Source organism: Chiloscyllium plagiosum, unplaced genomic scaffold (assembly GCF_037043375.1).
Source record: "Chiloscyllium plagiosum isolate Xiang-an unplaced genomic scaffold, Cpla_swu_hap1 HiC_scaffold_1, whole genome shotgun sequence".
Taxonomy (NCBI): domain Eukaryota; kingdom Metazoa; phylum Chordata; class Chondrichthyes; order Orectolobiformes; family Hemiscylliidae; genus Chiloscyllium; species Chiloscyllium plagiosum.
This window is the reverse complement of record NW_028270139.1, coordinates 108,144,143-108,158,358: the sequence shown is the minus strand read 5'-3', so window position 1 is coordinate 108,158,358 and position 14,216 is coordinate 108,144,143. Positions and strand designations below refer to the sequence as shown.

Here is a 14,216-nt window from a genome sequence, read left to right as displayed (position 1 = left end):
GTTCAGAGGGGTGGCCACCCACAAATTAGGGGCAACCAGGTAGAAAGGGAATGGGCAACTGTCAGGCGATCGAAAAGAAACAGCCAGATGATATAGGACCCCTTAGTGGCCATATTCACTAACTAGTTTTCCATTCTGGATGCTGGCAACATCGATTGTTCCTAAAAGGAGAACAACAAGTACCAATTCTATGACAAGACATGTTTCCCAGCTGTACAGGAAGAGGTAAATATTCCTGGGAGAGCAGTAATGATGGCTGATTCTTTAGTTAGGGAGCACATTGACATTTCTGTGGCATTGCCATGACTCTAGGATTGTTTGCTGGTTCCCTGGTGCTACGGTTTGCAGGGTTTTCTTGTGGGAGAGGGTGAACTGTCAGTCGTCTTGGTTCAGACTGGAACCAACAATTAGGTTGTAAGGGGCATGTGATTCTGCAGTCAGAATTTAGGCAGTTAGGTAGAAAATTGTCTCAAGACCTCAAATATACTAATATTTGGATTAACTTCAGTGCCATGTACAAGTGAGTACAGAACTAAGCAAAGTCATACAGGACTATAAGGCTACTCTCTCATGAGAGACGGGGTGGACAGAGTGGAGAGAGAGAGAGAGACAGCTGTTGTGAGTTTACTCCGAGGTTCACCATACCCGATGCAAGGGGCAATGTTCAGAAGGTGGAACCTTCAGGATAACCTCTTAGGGGCAGCACAGTAGCTCAGTTGTTACCATTGCTGCCTCACAGCACGAGGGACCTGAGTTCGATTCCAGCCTCGGGCTACTGAATGCGTGGAGTTTGCATGTTCTATCTGAGTCTGTGTGGGTTTCTTCCCACAGTTCAAAGAAGTGCAGGTCAGGTGAATTGGCCATGCTAAATTGCCCATAGTGTCAGGTGCATTAGTCAGAGGGGAATGTGTCTGGGTGGATTACTCTTTGGAGGGTCGGTGTGGATTGGTTGGGCCAAATGACCTGTTTCCACACTGTAGGGAATCTAATCTAATCAATCTGCATTGTGAACCAGTCATTCAGCCAGTTGAACTGAGGGGGATTGGTTACCATTTCAGCAGACTCTTTCTTATTTGCCAGCCAGCTTATCCATGTTAATATGTTACCCGCGACACAATGGCTCTTTGTTTGCACATAATTTTTTGTGTGACACCTTGTTAAATGCCTTCTGGAAATCCAGGAACTGTACACCTGTAGCGTCCATTTTATTCACAGTGCATTTTATACCTTCAACAAGTTCAAACAAATTGGGTCAGCTTAATTTTGCTTTTATGAAATCACACTAACTCTTCAGGATGAACTTAAAGATTTCCAAATGCCCAATTATAACTCCTTAATGATTGACTTGAAAAGCTTCCCCATGATAAACGTCAAGTTGATTGGCCTACAGATTTCTCATTTTTGCCTCCATCCCTTCTCAAGTAACGGACTTGTATTTACTACTTTCCAATCTAATGAAGCTGTTCCAGAATTTAGCTGATTTTGGAAAAGTAGCACCAATAAATCTACAACCTCATTATCCACTTATTTAAAGATCATAGGAATGAAGTTTATTAGGACCAAGTCACTTGACTGGCCACAGTTTCAGTAGTTTTGGTAGCATTGTTTCCCTAATTGTTGTAATTTCACTGAGTTTTTCTTTTCTCACTTCTATCTCCTGAGCTTCAGTTATTACAGAAATATCTTGGTATTGTCAAACGTGAAGCCAGAAGCCAATTTTTGTTTATTTCATCCACCATTTCCTTATTATTTGCAATTAACTCCCCACGCTCACTCTTTAGAGAATGAAGGCTCACTTTATTTGTTCTTGTCAGACCTGTAGAAATTCTTGCTTTTTTCCCCCTAGCTTTAGCTAGCTTCCTCTTATTATCTATTTTTTCTCTCTTGATTAATCTTTTAGGTGTGCTCTGCCAGTCTTTATATTCTGTTGAATCATTTGCCACTCATCTTTGCAAAATTATATGTCTTTCCCTTAAGGTTCTTTAATGAATCAGTTTGGGTATTATGGGTCCTCCTTTAGAATTTTTCTTCATAGTAGGAATATACTTATTCTGAGAACTGTGAAATATACCTTTAAGCATCTGTCGCTGCTTCTGTCTTGATCTATGTCCTAACCAGAATTGAAGTTAACTAGCTCAGCTTTCAGTCACATGCAGTTATCCTTATTTGGTTTTAAAATACTAGTCTTTGAACTGTTCCTCCACTTCAAACCAGCAGATGGGTCAGACCAGAGTTTTTTTTTAAAGTCCCTGAGGTTCTGCTCTTCAGTTTGGTGCCTAGCTCATCATAGTGTCTGAGCACAGTGACATGGTGTCTCTTTCCTAGTCCTACCTGACCATGACAACTATATCCATTTCCTCCAATTTCTAATTCAAGCCAACGTCTGAGCAGATGTCCTGACATTAGGTAGGCTACATAGCCTCTGGATTCATATTGTTGGCTGCACAGAGTGATATCTATCCCCACACTGTACTATCTCAACAAACTACATCTCTGTTTACTCCCATGCTTGAAATGAGTCTTAGCAAAGGTGCTTTGGTTAGTCCTCTCCATCTCCTTATGGACCTTGCCTTCATTCACACAGGCAAGCACCTTCAACCTGATAGATAATTGTAAGGGTTGCGACTCCTGCACTTCAGTAGCCTCTGGTGTTCTATCTGCCTCACTTGTGGTCACACCCTACTTACTATGGATGAAATTGGACTACACTCTATTCTAAAAAGCACAGAAAGCACTGGAGAAACTCTGTTAACATTTTGAGTCTACTGTAGCTTTTCTTTGTTTCGTGACTGGCTCTCCGACATAACTGTTAACTGTGAACAGGTCCAAATATTCAGCATTGAAAGGAGGATAGATGGCAGCAGCCCACCAACCACTATCACAGTTTATATGATTTTATCAAAACATTTGTGATGAAAGGTGATTTACAGCTCTATAAATATCATTTCGGGTCTGATTTTGAAACAATGGAAGTTTGTTTATTTTTGTCAAGAGGTTTGAAAATTAATTAGGTCATTCTTTCCAGATCCATGATTTTATATGTCAGAGAGCAGGTGAGTGCAAGGACCCTTGGAGTGTCAATAGAAATTTATTTATATTGTGGTGGGGGGGGGGGGGGGGGGAGTTATAACAGAAGAGAGAAAATTAAACCAGCAGTTGTAACATAGTCAAGGATAAGCATTTTTTAAAAAATAGTTCAAATGCTTTTGGTTCAGATCAAAGGAGATCTGAGATAAGCAAGTACAGTCCTTCTTAAAAATAGTGATTTCTCTGAGTAGTTAAGAAAATAGGTTGCCTCGGCAAAAGTTCATGAAACTTTTCGGCCAGTAGCGTTTGGTTAGAAATCTGCAATTATTAAAAGACTGAGCAAGTCTCAGCTATCAAATGTGTCAAAGCTCCACAAACTGAGGAGAAAAACTGAGAAGCAGCAGTTCAGTCAAACTTACAAATTGGACTGGGTAGGGAAATTTCTCTGGATTTTGATTATGTGATGGTGCTGGTGAATAGATAGGAGTTTGTTTTACCTTGTGTTCTTATATTTTTCAAACTGTGTTGTGTTTAGTTAACATAGTTTGTTTTGTTTGTCTGTGTGATAAGCTTCTGTTTTACTGTTAAAAACCAAACTTGCAACCTTGTGTACATCTGTTTCAGTGAAAGAGTGCCATCTTAAATTGAAAAAATAAAATATGATCTGTCAAACCAGATTTCATTCTGGGATCTGACCTCTGCAGTAATAACATCAGCTAAGATCATATTACACATAAGATCCTTAATGAACTTGATAGAATGGATACCAGGAGGATGTTTCCTCTTGTGAGAGGAGACTGGAAAAGGAAGATACGGTTTAAGAATAGGAGATTTTATTGTTAAGATGGAGATAAGGAGAATTGTTTTCTTTTAGAGAGTCATTAGTAAATGGAATTCTTTTCCTGAAAAAGCAGTGGAGGCTGGGTCACTGAATGTAATCAAATCTGAGTTAGATAGGTCTTTGAAAAACAAGAGAGACCGGCGTCATGGGTGGCAGACAGCTTAATACAGTTGAGCACAACAGTGCGGAAATGGATAGTGATAATGTCACTGAGCCAGCCACCTAGAGACACAAGTTATAGTCCTGAGGACATGAACTCAAATCCACCATGGCAGCTGATGGAATTTTATGTGAAAAAATAAACCTGGAACACAAAGCTAGTCTCAGTAATATGATGAGGATGACAATAATTGATTCTTGTAAAAATCCAACAAGTTCACTTTTGAAAGAAATTTGCCATCCTTACCTGCTTGGGTCTACATGTGACTCCTGCCTCCATTGTGGTTGACTCTTTATTGTTCTCTGAAATGGTGTAGTAATTAACTCAGTGCAAGTACAAAAAATAACAAAGAACTGCAGAGTCTGGAAATCAGAAACAAAATCAGAAATTGCTAGAAAATCTTAGCAGGTGTGGCGGCATCTGTGGAAAGAAAGCAGTGTTAATGTTTCAGGCCCAGTGACCTTTTGTTAAAATGGTCTGAACAGTTCTGAAGAAGTGTCACTGGACCCGAAACACAACTCTGCTTTCCATCCACAGATGCTAGCAGACTTGTAGAGTTTTTCCTTCATTTTCTGATTTTACTTCAGTTCAAGGGCAATTAGGGATGAGCAACGAATGCTAACCTTTCCTGTGGCACTCAATCTCATGAAAGACTAATGAAAGAAAACATACACTATATTGAATGGCAGAACTGGCTTGAAGGACCAAATGGCCTCCTCTAATGCCCCTGCGGCAAGACCTTTATGCTCATGTTGGCCAAATATAGACCTGGAACATGCTTGAGGGTCCAGAGCAAGATTGATTTCTAACTCACTGAAAGATTTTCCTACATTTAGGACATGCTTTAAAACATTCTCATTTGCAAATAAAATCATGGTTGGTGTTTGACTTAAAGATTGTTCACAGTCAACTTCCCATTCTTGGCAGAGTGCATTGACAGCAATTGGTCACCGAGCTCAGTTAGGTCATCCACATACAAAGACCAAGTTGCGTGAACAATGCAGATACAGAAAAGTGTTTGGACCAACAAATAATAATCTGAGCGCTGGATTCATGATCTCAGAATAAAAATCCTGCCCTGGTTCAAATTATCCCAATACTTTGTAAGCTTAAATAGCAGAATTCTGCAAGCATACTGAACTTTATTGTCATGGACTGAGATTTTCAGTGACACTAAATCTCAGGCACTCACCGCTGATCACAATATAATCTTGTCCCCACCCCGTGCAGTAGTACTGGTTATTCACATCATGGATCTACAGGGATGTCATCAGGCTGTCCAATCATATGTAAGGATTTTCATCAACCCCTATCCATGTCCCCCTCCATGCACAAGTACTCAAAAGTATTGAACTAAAAGCTACTTCTCATGTTTTTTTAAACATGGAACATATTAAAGATTGGTACATTTACATGGGGCAAAACCAGAATTAAAATATTTTGATTTTTTTAAAAATAAAGGTTACTCCAAAAGAGATTTGCTTAGAAAATCTCCCAATTAATCAATAGTTTAACAGCAGCCAAGAACTCCGAGTGAAAGACAAGTTCAGGATTTTCACACTAAACTATACATGCCTGATATCCTCAAATTGCAGTCAGTTTGAGAGGGGTAATGTTAGCAAATGCTGTGAACTCATCTTCAATGTCCCATCCTCCACACCCCCAGAATTTCAAGCCCAATACTGCTATATATATGATACTTAGGACTCAGCACGCATTTGCAAGAAAGATCAAAAAGAGGAAGAAATGGAGAGAAATAATTTCACTGAGGGAAACTAACACAAGTAGCTTCATTTCCATTTTATTAACATAATTTCATGCCCTCATTACATTTGTGATGCATTTCAAAACAAAAGGCTAGCAATACTAGCCCTCCATTTCATAAGATGATAATTTTTGCTATGAATTAGAATATTAGAATATCCTTTATTATCAAGATATGGTGTTCAATTCTGCACTAGCATTTTCTGGTTTGCTTCATGCAAGCATAGTGGTCTCTGCTGTGCTTGCTCAAGTGGAACACAGGGCCAAGGTGGTGTGAGATTCATGGCCTCTGTTTTCTCTGGGCTCGCTTCTCAGCAGACTAAACCTCTCATTTCTGCTCAATGCTTTTAATGTCTTTCCAAATAGTTAGGCTCCAGAAATCATGGTCATCAGCAACCATCTTGTCATTACACAACTATTAACATACAAGTTGAGAGCAGGAGTAGGCCATTTGTCCTCTTAAGGTTAATCCACCATTCAATAAAACTGTGGATGATCTGATTATGGCCTTAATCCACAGTCCCAGCACTCCCAGATACCTTTGGTTCCTTCTGAGTCAATAATCTACTTATCTCCGCCTTAAAAATATTTAAAGACAGTCTCCACCATGCTCTTGTGAAGGGGGTTATAAAGACTTGCAACCCTCGACAGAAAAAGAAAGTATTACTTTTGTCTTAATGGGAAATCACTTATTTTTATACTGTGTTCCCTAGTCCTAGTCTCTCCCACAAGAAGAAACAATGTTGACACAGTCAGTGTCACTGTCCACCAGCTTCAGATTTCGCCAGCTGGTGACATTCTAGTTCAGGTATGGATGCTCAAGAGGCCATCATCAAATGGCCAGTGCACTGCTCAAGTCTGCAGATGGTCATCACTTATCCAATAAACATAGCTATGCAACTGAACATTAATGGCTTAGTTGTGGGTATATGCTAATTAAATTAGCACATCCAGGACACTGAATTTGAGACCTTCCCTAGCCAAGAAATGCTGAGGATATGTCTGAGACAGTCCAGATAATCAGCCTTTCCCTCTGCTTAGGATATGTTTTCACACGTTGTCTTATGTAGCCTGTTCATAACAGTTGCAGCTTTTGGAATGTGCATTGATTTAAGAGTCAAGTGACCGACTGCTGCTTATTCTGGAGTGTTAGTATGTGCAGTTCAGTACAGTTACATTCAGCCAGATCTGAAGTCTGATAAGGGCTACACAGGAAATTACTTCGCCAAGATACTCAGCAGGGACATGTCTTGCATCTGTATAACCTGGAACACTGCCACCTCCTTTCACAGAGACAGGTAAATTTGTGCTGATGCTGCTTTCCCATGCTTGATGAGTTCAGGCACTATAGCATCAACACCTTTAGCAAATGAGTCGATAACTTTGCTCACCTTCTTGAGAGTGGATTTAATATTCAGCCATTCCATGACAGTCAGGCTTTCTAGACCTTCTTCACTGACAAGTGTTTTCACTGTCCCTCCAACTGTAGCTCTTTATTTGCAGCCAGTGATATCCTGCACTGCCTTGGTTTCCAGTAGGGCTATTTCCTTTCTTGATGGCCTTTTTGATCCTGTCACATATGCATTTAACATTCCCTGTGTCAAGAGGCAAATGGAATTTCTAACAAAGTTGTAATAAATAATTATTTGCACACCACTGGTTTGGCTGGCCCTTAATTTGAGCAGCTCGAGTGTCTTCAGAATTTTTTCATTTGGATCTTTTAGGAATTAATGAAAGTAGTCTGGTTTCAATCACAATTCCATTACAGTGATCTTACAAAGTGTCTCAAAGTTTGCTTGGTTTTGTTTCTGCATGCTATGTGAGAATGCTGGAGACAGCCTGGTCAATTGATTTGAGGAACTGTTGGTTTGTATCCCAAATTGCATCTGAGAAGGCAATGTTATTGACAGTGTAGTGGGTAAAAAGACATTTCTCCTCTGAATGAAAAAAATTCAATCTTAATCCTGGTGCACACCAAGGAATGATCTATATTACAGCCAACATTGGGATATTTGGTCAGCATGGACGTGTTGGACCGAAGAGTCTGTTTCTGTGTTGCATATCTCTACAGCTTTATGACTCGATAACTACACATATTGAGAATGCTTTTCAGGAAGATGTACTAGAAAAAAGAAAAAAGAACAAAGAAAGTTATTGCATAGGAACAGGCTCTTTGCCCTCCAAACCTGCACCGATCCAGATCCTCTATCTCAACCTGTCACCTATTTTCTAAGGATCTGTATACCTCTGCTCCATACCCATTCATGTATCTGTCTAGATGCATCTTAAATGATGCTATTGTGCCCACCTCTACCACCTCCGCTGGCGATGCATTCCAGGCACCCACCACTTTCTGCATAAAGAACCTTCCATGCATATCTCCTCTAAACTTTTCCCCTCTCACCTTGAACTTGTGATTCCTAGTAACTGAGTCCCCTACTGTGGGAAAAAGCTTCTTGCTATCCACTCTATCTATACCTCTCATGATTTTGTAGACCTCAATCAGGTTTCCCCCCCACTGGCTTTTTAATGAAAATACTCCTAATCTACTCAACCTCTCTTCATAGCTAGTGCCCTCCATACCAGACAACATCCTGTTTGAACCTCTTCTGCACCCTCTCCAAAGCATCCACACCCTTTTGGTAACTAGGTGATGATCAGATTTAGCTGGTGCTAATGCCCTGATCATGGACGCCTCTAGGACATTTAGTGCCATGGTCTGTTTTGAAAGAAGGTGTTGGTTACTCAAAGTTTGTGGCAACAATAAACTTCAAGTAGTGCTTGTCCCTTCTCATTTATCTTTCCCAGGCTATAATGTGCCAGACAGGAGGGTCATTCCATTTGGTTTGTGTTCACTTTTACACTGAAATTCTTCAGTAAAGATGTTCTGACTTAGGGATACCACTAATAGCACAGTCAAATTACTCATTGAACTGGTCTTCCCCCTCAATTGGGGAGCAGAGTGTTAGAGCAGTTAATTGGCCCTACCTGAATTAAGAGGCAGATGAGAATATGTTCTAAACAATTTGTGAAGGATGAGGAAAGTGGATTCCTTACTGTGAAACCTGTACTCTGCTTATACATTTCTTCACACCTCTTCCCCTGCCAGATATAGGTGTATGTTTTTGTTTTGGTGATCCTGCTCACTTGTCCATGTTGACATTCAGTTTATCCAGTTCCATGCTAATCACTGGCTCCCATTAGCAAGAAGCTACAAGTTATCTGCCAATCAATGCAACAGTCCTGATGATCCAGTTTACCAATTGAAGAGCTGGTATCTTTGTTTCCTTTATGCCTTGTGCAATGGTTTCTATCCACTGTTTGAGCTAACATCCTAAGCTTCAAGCCTCCATTGAAACCAATGGACTGGATCAAGGGCCACCTTACTTGGGTTAGGCAGTAGCTCACTGCTGGGATCTAATGGTGCCTTCTACTATCAGAGACTGCTGGTAGCATCCATTTTCAACAGCATTTGAGTTGGGCTTATTGCTTATAACTGAGTTGTGCTAATGCTCTGCAGCAAAACTGAAATGTCCTTTCCAAGGGCACAAGTCTGGATAAAATTTATAGAAACTCTGGGCTGCTCAAACAGTTTAACTCAACCTAGAGCAAAGCTCTAGGTTGGCACCAACTTGTTTGCAGTAGTGGCCGGAAATATGATGTATTAGATGTCAGTCGGTCTCTGTGCTGTGCTGCAGAATTTTTGTCAGGGTTACTCACTTGAAAATATCCCAAGGTAATGGAGCTGTTTGCTCAGCACTGGAGGTTTTGATTCAGGACTTCCAGGGCATGTTCACAAGCCAGTCTGCCTGAAAATCCTATCAAACCTCTTCCAAGTTCCTATTAAGTTCTGAAGCTTCAAGGGACAAAGTTTCCGGGTGTCATGACATGAAGGCATAGCTGAAGACTTCCCAATGAGAGACTGTGCAATTACCAGGAGACACTTATATATGTCGCTTTTTGCTGCTAGCCAGTGGTATGGTCTTAAAATGAGACTTTATAAAGCTCTGGTTAGGCCCCATTTGGAGTACTGTGTCCAGTTTTGGTCCCCACACCTCAGGAAGGACATACTGGCACTGGAGCGTGTCCAGCGGAGATTCACACGGATGATCCCTGGAATGGTAGGTCTAACATATGAGGAACGGCTGAGGATCCTGGGATTGTATTCATTGGAGTTCAGAAGATTAAGGGGAGATCTAATAGAAACTTACAAGATAATACATGGCTTGGAGAGGCTGGCTGCTAGGAAATTGTTTCCGTTAGGCGAGGAGACTAGGACCCGTGGACACAGCCTTAGAATTAGAGGGGGTAAATTCCGAATAGAAATGCGGAGACATTTCTTCAGCCAGAGAGTGGTGGGCCTGTGGAATTCATTGCCGCAGAGTGCAGTGGAGGCTGGGACACTAAATGTCTTCAAGGCAGAAATTGATAAATTCTTGATGTCACAAGGAATTAAGGGCTACGGGGAGAATGCGGGTAAGTGGAGTTGAAATGCCCATCAGCCATGATTGAATGGCGGAGTGGACTCGATGGGCCGAATGGCCTTACCTCCGCTCCTATGTCTTATGGTCTTATGGTCTAAAATAAGAAACAAATGCCGTACAAACAGAATACATGCTAACCTTCTTCATCCAGATGTTAAATTAATCACATTGATCTATTAGATAAGTAACATCAAGGGTGGTTTATTAAGCTGAGTTTATAAAAATTTCATAGTCATCTGTTTGAGAATGTTGGAAAATATTCTCAATAAGAAAGCAGTGAGAATGTGGAAACAAAATAGAAAATGCCACATTCTTTGGAGAAAAGAAGCTTGAGAGATCGAAGGTTAACTTGCTTAATGACGTTCGCTTTAGATTCTGCCAGGGCCACTCTGTTCCTGGCTTCATGCAACCTTAGTTCAAACATGGACAAAAGAGTAGAATTCTAGAGGTGAGGTGAGAGTGACTGCCCTTGTCATCAAATTCACACTGGATCAAATGTGCTATCAAGAAGTCCAAATAATATCAGTATCAATAAGAATCAGGAGCAAACTCTCCACTGGTTGGAGTCATACCTGGCACAAGGGAAGGTGATTATGGTTATTAGAGATCAGTTATCTCAGCTCCAAGACATATCTGTAGAAGTTCTTCAGGATAGTGTATTAGGCCCAACCATCTCCAGCTGCTTCATCAATGACCTTACCTCCATCATAAAGTCAGAAGTGGGGATGTTCGCCAATGACTGCACAATGTTCATCATCATTAGCGAACTCTCAGATACTGAATTTTCAGATACAGGTTCATGACCCTTTGAGAGAAGTAATTTCTCCTCATCTCCATTTTAAATCTGCTACCTTTTATCTTAAAACTATTAATTGTTTTTTCTAGATTGCCCCAAATGAGGAAACGTCCTCTCTATATCTGTTTTGTCAATCCTTTTCAGTTTGACATAGAAACATAGAAGATAGAAGCAGGTGCAGGGCTATTTGACCCCTCAAGCCTACTCTGTCATTTAATATGATCATGGCTGATCATTGTGCTCTAATACCCTAATTCCATTCGAGCCCCATACACATTGATCCCGTTAACTATAAGAGCTATGTCTATCTCCTTTTTGAAAACACAATGTTTTGGCCTCAACTACTTTCTGCGGTAGTGAATTCCACAAGCTCACCACTCTCTGGGTGAAGACATTTCTTCTCACTACAGTCCTAAAAGGCTTACCTGTATCCATACCCCAACCATCAGGAACATCCTGCCTACTATTATGTACTTCAATTAACTCTCCTCTCATTCTTCTAAACTCCAGAGAGTACAGGCCTAAATTGCTTAATCTCTTTTCATAAGACAAACCCCTGATCTCTGGAATTAATTGTCACCCTCCTCTGAAATGCCTCCAATGCATGATAATGATTTGATGATTCTGTGATAAGTAGAAGTGAGGGGGAAACTGGTATGGAGTACAGAAATGGGATGGAATGGATAGTTCTGGAAGAGTCATTTTGGTCTTGAAACTTTAACTGTTTCTCTTTCTACACAGACCTGCTGAGTTGCTCTAGCATTCTCTATGTTTGTTTCAGATTTCCACTATCCCCAGTATTTTGTTTTTATTGAAGGGTACAAATATATTGGATCCAAAGGAATGATTCTGTATATCCAATGTAGAAGCCAATCTCAGAACACATAAGTCTTAGGAAGTCATGTTGAGGTTGTACAAGACATTGGTGAGACCTCTTCTGGAATACTGTGTCCAGTTCTTGTTGTTCATTTATAGGAAAATTATTATTATGCTGGAGAGGGTTCAAAAGATACAAGCAATCTCCCAGAGGTAACAGTGGCTGAAGGACCTGAACTGAAGGGAATTTATATTTGTCAGGAATTGGTGTTGGAGAGACTGTTAGGTCTGAGGGCTGGTAAGTCCCTGGGGCCCGATGGTCTACATCCCAGGGTACTGAAGGAGGTAGCTCGAGAAATTGTGAATGCATTGGTGATTATTTTCCAGAGTTCGATAGATTCAAGATCAGTTCCTGCGGATTGGAGGGAGGCTAATGTTGTGCCACCTTTTAAGAAAGGAGCGAGAGAGAATGCAGGAAATTATAGACCAGGTAGTCTGACCTCAGTGGTGGGAAAGATGCTGGAGTCAATTATAAAGGATGAAATTATGACACATCTGGATAGCAGTAACAGGATAGGTCAGAGTCAGCATGGATTTATGAAGGGGAAATCATGCTTGACTAATCTTCTGGAATTTTTTGAGAATGTAACTCTGAAGATGGACAAGGGAGATCCAGTGGATGTAGATTAGATTAGATTATATTACTTACAGTGTGGAAATAGGCCCTTCGGCCCAACAAGTCCACACCGCCCCGCCGAAGCGCAACCCACCTATAATCCTACATTTACCCCTTACCTAACACTACGGGCAATTTAGCATGGCCAATTCACCTGACCTGCACATCTTTGGACTGTGGGAGGAAACCGGAGCACCCGGAGGAAACCCACGCAGACACGGGGAGAACGTGCAAACTCCACACAGTCAGTCGCCTGAGGCGGGAAATGAACCTGGGTCTCTGGCGCTGTGAGGCAGCAGTGCTAACCACTGTGCCACTGTGCCGCCCGTGCCTCCCGTGTAGTGTACCTGGACTTTCAGAAAGCCTTTGATGAAGTCCCACATAGGAGGTTAGTGAGCAAAATTAGAGCGCATGGTATTGGGGGCAAAGTACTGACTTGGATTGAAAATTGGTTGGCTGACAGGAAACAAAGAGTAGTGATAAACGGCTCCCTTTCAGAATGACCAGTGGGGTACCACAGGGATCAGTGCTGGGACCCGCAGCTTTTTACAACATACATTAATGATATAGAAGATGGTATTAATAGTAACATTAGCAAATTTGCTGATGATACAAAGCTGGGTGGCAGGGTGAAAGGTGAGGAGGATGTTAGGAGATTACAGGGTGACCTGGACAGGTTAGGTGACTGGACAGATGCATGGCAGATGGAGTTTAATGTGGATAAATGTATGGTTATCCACTTTGGTGGCAAGAACAGGAAGGCAGATTACTACCTAAATGGAGTCAAGTTAGGTAAATGGGCAGTACAAAGAGATCTGGGTGTTCTTGTACACCAGTCAATGAAGGCAAACATGCAGGTAAAGCAGGTAGTGAAGAAAGCTAATAGCATGCTGGCCTTCATAACAAGAGGGATTGAGTATAGAAGCAAAGAGGTTCTTCTGCAGCTGAAAGGGCCCTGGTGAGACTACACCTGGAATATTGTGTGCAGTTCTGGTCTCCAAATTTGAGGAAAGACATTCTGGCTATTGAGGGAGTGCAGCGTAGGTTCACGAGGTCAATTCCTGGAATGGCGGGACTATCTTATGTTGAAAGATTGGAGTGACTGGGCTTGTATACCCTTGAGTTTAGAAGACTGAGAGGGGATCTGATTGAGACATTTAAGATTATTAAAGGATTGGACACTCTGGAGGCAGGAAACATGTTTCCGCTGATGGGTGAGTCCCGAACCAGAGGACATAGCTTAAAAATAAGGGGGAGGCCATTTAGGACAGAGATGAGGAGAAACTTCTTCACCCAGAGAGTGGTGGGTATGTGGAATGCTCTGCCCCAGAGGGCAGTGGAGGCCCGGTCTCTGGATTCGTTTAGGAAAGAGTTGGATAGAGCTCTCAAGGATAGTGGAATCAAGGGTTATGGAGATAAGGCAGGAACAGGGTACTGATTGAGGATGATCAGCCATGATCATAATGAATGGTGGTGCAGGCTCGAAGGGCAGAATGGCCTACTCCTGCACCTATTGTCTATAAAAGAGATTTACCAAGATGTTGCTGGCTATGGAAGATTTGAGTTGTAAAGAAAGGCTGGATAGGCTGGGATTTTTTTCACTGGAGCATAGTAGGTTAAGAAGTAACCTTAAAGAAGTTTTGTAAAATTGT

The 14,216-nt window shown here is 41.4% G+C and overlaps 1 long non-coding RNA gene across 1 annotated transcript in view; it reads right to left on the bottom strand.

The window, feature by feature from the left end:
- The window catches only part of LOC148152185 (uncharacterized), a 409,067-nt gene that overhangs the window by 357,501 nt on the left and 37,350 nt on the right, over positions 1-14,216 (bottom strand). The gene's annotated exons all lie outside the window — the stretch shown is intronic.